Source organism: Momordica charantia, unplaced genomic scaffold (genome assembly GCF_013281855.1).
Source record: "Momordica charantia cultivar OHB3-1 unplaced genomic scaffold, Mcharantia_2.0 BLBB01000097.1, whole genome shotgun sequence".
Classification (NCBI taxonomy): Eukaryota; Viridiplantae; Streptophyta; class Magnoliopsida; order Cucurbitales; family Cucurbitaceae; genus Momordica; species Momordica charantia.
Window position 1 is genome coordinate 58,201 of NW_028275253.1, and position 11,234 is coordinate 69,434.

Genomic DNA, 11,234 nt, shown 5'->3' on the forward strand with positions numbered 1-11,234 from the left:
GCAATACGTACACTAATTTATGAACTCTCGTTGTTTAATAACTGGATAATCATTAGTGTCGGAAAAATAAAATAAAAAATGTTTATAAGAACGCAAAAATCAAAATGGTAAAACCATCGATGTGAAAACTAGCTAAAAAAAAAAGTATATTTGACCATTCTAAAAACTCATACCAAATCCATCGAAAAAAGCATAAACATCACAGCTGTAGTTCACTAATACAACAATTTAAAATTTAGAATCTTTCGGAATAAGCAGCCAGGCAAGTTCCTGCTTTCCCTTTGACCACTTGCAATTGCTGCTTCACTAACCACATTCTTGACAGTTTTCAGAATAACTTCACACGTCTCAGTTCCTTTGTCTTGCTCTTGCCGAATTTTTCCAGAACTAAACCCTCTGCTGTGGGCAAAGAATTGGACACATGGCCTCAGCACCTAATTCTTCAGCATCGCCAATGAGAGTTGAGCAGACAGCCATGGCCCATCAAGGAACCATGGCCCAGACTAATCCTTCGAGGGAATTGAAGAACTTGGTCCTGTTTCGATGGAAGATAGTCCATTACAACCTAACCTCTGCTGGAATGATTGGAGTTATTCATGCCTCTGCTTTGTCCTTTCAAACACTGAATCTTCAAATGATTTAAATGTCCCTAATACTGTTGGGTATATCAAGTTTATTTTGACCTGCCAACTTGAATGTGGCTCAATAGCTATCGGGTATCTACTCCTTATAGGTCGTAGGTCGGCTTAAATCCCTTCTCTTGTGCTTATGATGTAATATTTATCCCAAAAAGTTTACTTTTGACTTCCTTGATTTCTCTTTTCCATTCTCTTTCAGAAATGCAAGGCCAAAACCTGCCATCTAGCTTTTTAGATTGCAGCTAATGTTAATGTACAAGACAAATAAGAAGAGAAGATGGAGGTATTGTAAAATTATGGACCCTACTTTGTAAACTTTTTCTCGCTGAAGATTCAGGAGTGAAGTAGAAGACCATAAGCACTGCAGGTAAAATAAAATACTGTCAGTGCACTTTTTCAGACTGAATAAAAAATAATCCACGAGCTCCACCTTAACTTTCAATGCTACTGTCTACTGATTGGTTAGCTCAGCTGATGAGCTAATATACTTACCACAGACCCTCAATTGGTAGCCCAGGTTACCACTATTTTGTCAAGAATCCTGCTATGTCAGAATACCACAGGTTAGATTGCCTAATATGATAGATCAATACAACAAGCTCATAACTTCAACATGCAAGGGATTCCCAATTGGATACACCAGATGTGAAACTGGAATGCTAATTTCGTAAAGATTGGTCAATTGATAAACAACACTTTAGTATTTGGGTCACATGGCATGAAATAATCGATGATCATCGGCTACAGACAGGAGGAATGAGTAGTAAGATTCAGGGGATTGGAAAACAATTAAACTTTTCTTCATGAAATTATATATTATAAACTGTAAAACATCTATGATAGACTTGGATATCTTTGAATTTGATCAATTTAATTTTAATTACATGTCTACTCAACAATTTATAAAGTCAGCATGCAGGTTAGCCTTGAAAAGAACAGTTCGTGGTTATGTAACGGAACTTGAATACTGATGAAAGATAGAAAACCATAGGGCATATTAGAAATGCTCCTCAGTCCTCACTTTCATCACAAGAAAACTAAATCATAGCTTTGGTTTTTCAGTACTATGCCAATTATACTCAGGCTTCACAGGCAAATATGTTTAATTTGCAACAAATTCAACAAGAGGGAGGGGTGCAGAACAACACCACCCCCCCCCCCCCCCCCCCCCCCAATAGATGGCAAACCTCAGTGACATGGATAAACAGTTTATCTATACTCAGAAACATACCAGATGATCATGGCCACCAGTGTGCATCTGAATGGACAACGAAGAAATCTGCTTCATGTGTGGCTTTTGTTCTTCTTCCTCCAGTTCTTCTGGCTGATGCTCATGTTGTTGAAATAATTGCTGCTCTGTCTGGGAGACTGCTTGCGGCTGGAGGCTGAGTAAATGCTGCTGTTGCTGAGTTTGTTGCAATTGCTGCTGAATTTGATATTGCTGCTGTAATTGCACGTGCTCATAAGGATATTGTTGTTGAGACTGCAAATATTGATGTTGCATTTGCAGTTGCTGCTGGTGATACTGTTGCTGAAAAATCTGTGATTGTTGAAATTGCTGCTGCTGCAAAAGATACTGCTGCTGCTGCTGCTGGTAGTAATAATATTGCCACATCTGTTCATAGGTATGTGGGGCTTGACCACTCTGCCAATGACCATATTGCTCGTCATTTGGGGTAAGATATTGAGACTTCTCTTGAGTAAAACCTTGAGAAGGAAGTTGAGACTGAGAAGTAGTGGGGAAGTTCTGCTGCTGTGCAGATTGAATCTGATTGTGTTCTTGGCTGCTTCGTTCAATTTGTGGTTTTTGTGAAGCAATAGAATCAGAAGTATAATCTTGACCATCTGGTGCTTGACCAGATTTAGTTCCTTGGTAGTCTTGAGGAGAACCTTGCCACGTTCGATGAGGCCTTCTTCGTGAATGTCCCGGAAAATGGTGTTGGGATTCACGATGGAAGTTACCAGCATTACGTTTATGGTGCCATTTCCTATTTTCAGCTCCACGCATGTGAAACCGTGAAGGTTCTTGGGTGTGTATATGTTTATCATGACTCGGAGACGATGATGGACTAGCCACTTCATTAGAAATCCGGATGGAACCGGAAGATCTGATACCCAGTGGGTTGTGCATCAAAGCCCCTTCATCTGTATCGCTGACACTTTCACTAGACATGCTGTTTTCCAATGGAGCTTCCCCTTGGTGAGATGCTTTGGGGAGTAAATCTATTTTGTCATTATTCTTTGGGTTCAAAGAAAGATTCCCAATTGAAATATTTTTCAAGCTCTGTCCCAAACCATGACCATAGTCATCTTCTTTTGAGTTGTCCACAGGCATTGGTGATAATTCAACCCCATTTCCACCTTCTCCATAATGCTCAGGAACTTTTGGAGAAGTCTGCTGCACTCTTGCCTGTCCACTAATTCAGCTTCTACAGAATTAATATGGTCAATTGTAGGCTCCTTCATATCGATATTGTGATTTCCGAGTGAGTAGGAAGTTGGTTCATTCCCATTGGCAGATTGGTCATTCTGGAAGTTTTGGCTTTCTAACGGAGACTGTTTATTGTCTTCTAAAGAGAGCTGAGTTGATGGATCAAAATCACCATCGTTGATTGGCTGGTTGGGTACAGTAGTATCTGCTGTTTGTTTTCCTCCCTTGGTAATTCTTAAGGCCTCTGTCCCTGGAATAGGGTCCTCATATGACATTGGTCTAATAGACTGTGGAAACAATTTTATATGCCGATTCCACACCTTCATTACATCATGGATGGTTCCACAAAGGTCAACTGCCTGCTGCCATAGAGAAGCGCTCAGTGCCAGATAAGTTAGCACGAACATAACCGTGTACTACAGATAAAGCACACAGCATCTGTTATGTACGTCAGATACAATATGAAAGTCATCAATAAGAAAGGAAATATAATAATATTGTATTTTTAAAAAGATATAGTTGCTCTTATGATCAGGACGGGTACTTTGATTTGGGACATTCAAGATAATATCGACTTCATTGAACTGAAACTGAAAGGAATTGGTTAGGTTGGAGCTATTGTTTTTAACATCCCCATCGCTTATTCCCTTTTTCTTTTATTTTATGAGATAGGAAATGAGATAATTTCATAGATACTTAGATGGTTATTTCCATTTCTAAAAACTTTCCGAAACAGCTATAAGGAACTTTTTGTGGTAAAGACTTAATGAAGAGGATGGAAGTAGATTACGGCCAAGCATGTTAGCAATCGGTTTGGTTGGTTTACAGGCAACAACTATCTCAGTTGCAGTAACTCCATGAACTTCATATCTAGTCACGAAATTCATGTGAGAATGGCTTCTTTCTCAAGGTTGGGGATGGAAGTAGAAGCAAACCTTGGCAAGATGGTTACCTCAAGATTTCTAATACCTTCCTTTGTCTTAAATTCACATTATAAGAGAATTTATGATATGTGGAATGGGAGCTTGGTCATAGAAGATATCTTAACAATGAAGAGACTACAGAGCGGCTCTGTTTCTTGATAAGTGGAGAATTGCGATAATTGTGTTACTGGTACCTAACCTTTTTCCTGAAATTCACTTTTCAGAAACTTTAAAATAGCCCAACAAGGTATTCTTTTAACTACTTTCTTGTGCGTTTGGAGAGCTTAGATTCCTAAGAAAATCAAAATTTTTCTTTGGACCTTGGTCCTTGAAAAACTCAATAGTTGTGGTTGAATCCAAAAGAGAGACCCAAATACAATTCTCTTCCATTAATAATTTTGAGAGAAATCTTAGGATTTGAGAAGACCTTTTAGCTCTTTCTTGTATACCTGCCTAAACTTTTCTACAACCAAGACTTTAATAACTTTATTCTGCATGGCTTTCTCAATGAAATGTTTCTTGGGGGAAAAAACGTTTGGCTGGAATACATCTAAAGGAAAGATTGCTTAGCACTCAATAGTGGTAAAAAAATAGATTATTTAACTTCTAGTTTAGGTCCCAAGTTTTTGTTTTTTTTTTTTTTGAAGGATCCTAGGTCACAAGTTAAATGATAGATAAGTACTGCATTGTGAATCACATTAAAAACAAACTGATAATTAAGCCCTCATGTGATAGCTATTCCGTTCTTTGTTTTCTGATTTTAAAAATTAAGCTTAGAAGCATTACTTTCACTTATCTGTTCCTTTATTTTGTATATGGTTTTTATAAACGTTTCCAAAATCTAGTCCAATTTTTTAAAACTAAAACAAGTAGTTTTCAAACTTGTTTTTGCTTTTGAAATTTGACTTAGGATTCAAATATGTTTTCAGGGGTGGTGAAACCCTTCCTAATAAAAGAATACAAAAACAAGCATAATTTTTAAAAACAGAAAACTAAAAACAAAGTGATTATCAAACCGCGTAGAAACATTTGTTTCTCATTAAAAGATCAAAGGAAATTTGACCTTTAAATACAGAGCTGAAATATCCTCTCTGTCTTGCTCGCTCCAGCCTTGAGATTCATCTTGAATGAGAGATATTGCATTAGCTACAATGGGATCAACTAAATTTATAAGCTTTGGTGCTCTGTGCATCATTACAAATTTTATAAGTTCCTGTAGAAGGGACAGAAGCCAAACATGAAGCTGAATAGAACTATGAAGCAGAAACTGAATTCAATCCCTTATATTAACCAGTAAAACTAGCTCCATAAGAAATATAAATACCTCGAGCAGTAATTTGCAGAGAGGTACATTTCTGATCCCATCTTTAAGACTTCCATAGCAGCATCTGCACTTCCTGTAATCTGTAAATCAAAGTTGGTAACTGCAAATCTAACAAGCATAACAAGAGAATTCTTGACCACAATAGAACAAATATAAAGAAGAAAAGTGTTTACAGATGAAGAACAGCAGACAATACAGAGGATCAAAGACATATAATACCAAACTTAAAGTCAGTTAAACCATACATTACCAGCAGGAATCATTTAAATATCTCCCAGAAAATTTTCAAATCTCCCCAAATAATCAACTTTTGTTGATTTCATAAATTTCATACCGTGTATTTAAGTCGAGAAAAATGAATATACAGAGATGGCAGAACATCCAATTTCTTCTTCATCAAAGCCATTTCCATGCTTCTCTGTAAACATTAAAAGCTGCTGTAGATTTTCCCTGCATCATTGAGAAGCAATAGTAGATCCCTAAGTCAATATTTAATCAAACCAAGTGAGTGCATGGAGTTAATTATATTCAACAACCAATCTGTTTCTCATACCATTCGTTTCTCCATATTAGCCTTCAATATAATATTTCCACAAAGTTAGAATCTAAATCTGAATCTGCATCAAGCTGAAGAAAAGCAGAACGTGCACCAGATAAATCTCCTATTTGTTCCTTAAACCTTGAATTGAAGAGATGGATATCAGGAACTTTCTGCAACAAACACATAAGGATGGCCATAAGCATCACCAGTCATGTATAAAGCAATTGAGTCAAAGATTCCTATAAAGCGAGGAAGCAAAAGCTTCTAATATCCAATATAGCTAGACATTAAAACTTTATAGAAGCTGGAGAGAATCACATTTTGATCAAAGAGTTACAAAAGCTTTTTCTAAATTTTTAGAGGGAGGTCATCAAGTACGATCCTTGTCCTACCCATGTCAAAAATAATAATAATTCTATTCTTAGCCTTCCAAAACTCCCAAAAAACCATGTAAACACCATTCCACCCAAAATATAACAGCCTTTATTTAGTGGATAGGCACATAGATAAGTTCAAAGAGAAACCCTTCAACAAAGGAGCATCGCTCATTAACAATCTTCCAAGGTTTCTCATGCTTACAAAGGAACAATCAAAGAACAGGCAATAAAAAGGTAAAAGACAAGAGACTTTACTCATACAAGCAAACACAAGATTCATTGCAATAATAAATTACGATCATAAATATAGAACATAGAATACAATTCCCCATCATAAAAAGGTATACCTTAAGGAAAGTTTCTGTTGCACGCTCTAGAGCAAGCATTGCTATCTCTCTCCCCACCCTTAGAATCCATAAACTCCGCATAGCGCATCCAAAACTCAGGATAATTAGCACAGGGAATTAAGCATCGCTCATAGAGTTTAACCGCCTGATAGAAAAGGGATCTTCAAATGAAACAAAAATAACCACAAGGAAAATGATGGTCTAAGCATCAGAATGATTCAAGACCATACCCAGTCAAAATCTCCATACATCTCAACAAAGTCCAGATAAGAATGCCAATTCTTCAGTTGATCAGCATCAAGTTTCTTTACATGAAAATATGTCCTCCTGATTTTACGCTCAAAGTGAACAACTTTTCCCTCCAGTTGACATGCTTCATCATAGAGTTTCTCTCCAGCATGCACATACTTCTCTAGTGCACTATACCTTGTCGTGGCATCAGTACACGTATCCAGTAGGTCTTTAATGACTGAAGCTACTTCAGAGTCTGTACAATATGGGGACTTCACCATCAGGCGAAGCTTCTAATTCCGTGTGCATAGAAGGATTGCACCCAGTGTCAGATTGGATACTCTCTTTGAGAGAAGCAGTCAACTTTCTAAAACTGACAGATGCAATACTGTCCATTAACTCTATTACTAAGTAAATGTACATCTAAGCAAGATATTGCATAACGCCAACAATATAGAAGGGAGACTTGCTTGCAGAAAGTAACTCTTTTTCATGGCTTCCAGAATGTTCTATGATCTTCAACTTAATCATGTCAAGGAACCAAGAAGTATTAGAGAAAGAGCAACACACCTGCTGTGGTAATAAGACAACTTCTTGGTAGGAAATCTCAGAGTTTGGATGTAAATCAGAGCTAAAGAATCCCACTGCTGTTGAGATAGCTCAAACGCGATGTACTTGTCCCACAAGCTATAGCTTAAGTAGTCTTTCCAACAAAGGATATTGCCCTCCTAAACAATCTGATAAATTTTGGAGTAATATCATTACTAAGTTTAGTTTTCTCCCATTTGTTAAATCTGAAAAAAATAAAAACAGGAAGACTTGGAAAGGAAATGGACATGCAAAGTAGAGGCAGAAGAAAAGAAAAGCACCACACAGGCTTTTTTTTTTTTCACACCACAGCATACTTGAAAAGTTAAAATATGCCAACAAGATAAAATTCTATGCAGTCCAGTGGGCACCCAGTTTTCATTTGCAGTAATAAAATTATCGATCAAAGGACAAAAGGGTTTTTATTTCAATCCCGCCAACACATGCATTTATATTGGGCGTTACCTTTTTGATTCACAGTTTTGGAAACTCCTAGCACAGTACAAGGGACAAATGAATGTTAAAAGAACATATTATTCCTCCACTGCCTAGCACGAGGAAATCAACTAAATGAGAACAAAGGCCAAGATACAAACATAATCAATTAAATTCTACATTTACATCAAATAATCAGTCCTAGAAAACAAATGGCATTTCAACCCATGCACGCCCTAAATCTCTAGATCATGCTATTTGTTGCTTCTACAGCTCACAGAAATTACCTACGAATGTCAGATGTATCTTCAAAAGCTGATATGCTGAAGCTACAGTAGTCAAACCAAATACTGACAGAGTAAGTTGCTGATTGAACTGCTTGTTCAAAGACTTGAACAGCCTTGTCAACAGAGCACAATCTTGTTTTAAGAGCTGCATACTTTCTCCAGTATCCATGGCACAGAGGAAACTCAGACAAGAAGAATCATATACCAAAGATATTTTATCAATGTCATCCTGCATTTATAGTAAATAACATATCGGGCTGAGAAATCCAACAAACCGCAGAAATAAATGGACTAAAATTCCAAGTAATGGCTGGAGTTATGAAGATAAACATATAATAGTGTGTAACTGTAAAAAGTAAGTCAATTGTACAAGATAGCCGAAATGAGTCCCAAGTTTATTTCATTACAGTCAATCAAGAAATAAATATCTTCTACCACCAGAAGAAATGGTATCATGTGGACCTGTGGTTCAAACTTCAGCATGAAAACAAATAACTAAAACGGCTTAAAACCGATATCAATATGCTTTGAATAATTCAGACAGAAGAAAGATAATTTGGTCGTAAAAGCGATGTTCGCACCATTAAAGTGCTATGTGCAAGCAAGTGAACAAAAAATTGAGGTTTATAACTCCCTGAAAGATTCGGTTTATAAGATGCAGCTCAACGGCCCACGAAACCCTTTTGGAGAAAAACTTACAGGATACTTTTTCTCAGTCTCCGAAATAAGCGAAGTCCAATCATCAAAATCTAATCCTCGTCTGGGAACACCTTCATGAAGTTTGGACTCATCTAAACAACTGCATAAAGAAACAAATATTTAGCAGCCATAACACTAAAAATCCTCAAGTTTCTCTGGAAAAATAAACAACTAAGAGTTGAAATCGAACTTCAGCAAAAGTTTCGAATTTCTTTAAATAAAGCGAGAAACACGCAACGCTGTGGGCTATTTACATCTCAGATAGAAACCATATTTCGAGCTTATAGCAGAAATAGATTAAGTCCAATGACTAGCGGCTCCCATTTTCCACCCCACCACCAATTAAAAGTGGAGAGAAAATGTAAAAACTTCTTATACACACTGCACGAAAACTCTACCTTTTAGACCTGTTAGAGCTGTAAATAAACAAATACAAGAAAACCCCATTCCCTGTATACATAAATTGCTTACTCCGGACTGCTACAATCTCAAGCTAGAGCATACACTTATTTTCAGTTAAGGAGAGAACACCTTTAGAATACTCTTTCTTCTGCAGTAGATAAGCGGCATGGGCTCAAGAAAACGATAATTTTTAAGATGAATTTTGGAGAGAAAGGTAACTGTTTGTACATAAAGCGCACACACCTGCGATTCGGATTCAATTGGTTGAGCTTTTGTGGTGGAATTATCGAGAAGTTGAATGTCATTTGCCATGGCAATGACTCTGCTTTGGCATAACAATCAGACGAACGAGACTAGCAGAATCACCGAAACGTAACGAAAAGGACCTCAATACCCCAATACCCTTGAACAGAAAATTTCTGGAATTTTTTTTTTCCTTTAATTACTGTTTTAAGTATTTTCTCATATGAAAATTCTTCATTTTATATATTTTCGTTTTTAACAAGTCGATTATACTTAAATCTTATTTTTCAAAAATACTTGATTTATCACCCCTTCTAATGGGATGGTGGAACAAGTTTTTTAAAAAAAATAAATTTATGTATAGTTGATTTTTTCAAATGACTGTACAAGTGATACCAAAATTTTCAAACATAATCAATATCAATTAAAAGGTAAATAATTTTCGTAATGGCAAAAGTCTCACAATACCTCCTTAGTCTATAAACTTTAAAATTCGAGTGTGATACTCTCCTAACTTGAAGAATGTATTGAATAACTATTTTAATTTTCAATCTTAAGTATAACAAGTATTTATTATTGCTGTTATTATCTTGATAAAGTCTCACAAGTATTTATTAATATTTAAAAGTATAATAACTTATTTTAAATCGTGTAATTTGAAATTTGATAAATAATTTTAAGTTATTTATCTTGTTCAGACACTTTAAATGAAAGTAATCAAATTTGTTGTTTGGATTAAAAAAAATGAAAGAAAAAGAAATCCATTGGTGAGTGAAAAAAAAAAATTTATTAATATTGATTTTTAATCTTAACTTATTAATTAAAAAAAGGTAATTGTAATGGGTAGCAAAAATATTTGATCTATTTCAAAAAATGTCATAGTTTTTCAAAATTTCAAATATAGCAAAATATTTGATTTTTTTTTTTCGAAATTTTTATTATTCCAATTTTACCCTTATGATATCTGATATATGCCTGATCTATATCGATATCTGATATACATATGATGTATATCATATATCAAATCTATATCTGATATACATCTAATGTAAATTTGTATATGATATACATCAATATATATCTAACGTACATCCGAGGTAACTCTGATATACATTTGATGTACCTCTAATATACAATATCAGATGTACCAATGATATACATTATCAGATATATCACTGATATACATAAAATGTACGTGTTATACATATAATATATATATCTGATGTATTTATAATGTATGATATACTAAAATATATTTCCAAGTGATATACTAAGTACATTTGCACTGATATACTAAATATAAGGTATATCAAATGTTTAATTTTTAGTGGTATATCAGTTGTTTAAATTATAGTTTACCATTTCAATTTGTTGATTAATATACTAATATTATCAATAATGTTGATTACTATATCACTACTATTTATTCAATATTAATATTCATTAGATACTAAATATAAGGAATATCAACGGTTTAAATTTATAAAGTATATCAAAAATTTAACTTGTCTTTTTGGACGTGCATGGTCCACGTAACCTTTTATATTTCAAAATAAATAAAAAATTTTGCATCATTGTTTTCATCTAAAAAAAATTTTGATATAATAGTATTATATCAACACACATGTATTATAGTTATATTAGTAGATACAATGGTTATATCAGAGGTATATAAGTGGTAAATTAGAAACATATTAAGTATATTATATCAAATATATTAGTGTCATATTAGTGTTAAATCATATAAGAAATTATATCAGGAGATACC

General features: G+C 34.8%; 1 pseudogene across 1 annotated transcript; it reads right to left on the reverse strand.

The window, feature by feature from the left end:
- Positions 1-1,137: 1,137 nt before the first annotated feature.
- On the reverse strand, positions 1,138-8,372 carry LOC148207739 (pre-mRNA-processing factor 39-1-like; annotated as a pseudogene). The gene is made up of 10 exons (XR_015787691.1): positions 8,123-8,372; positions 7,383-7,549; positions 6,812-7,185; positions 6,582-6,726; positions 5,870-6,027; positions 5,651-5,766; positions 5,317-5,396; positions 5,056-5,205; positions 1,870-3,428; positions 1,138-1,182 (listed from the first exon to the last, which is right to left on the reverse strand). The product of XR_015787691.1 is annotated as a pre-mRNA-processing factor 39-1-like (transcript).
- Between the last annotated feature and the right edge of the window lie 2,862 nt (positions 8,373-11,234).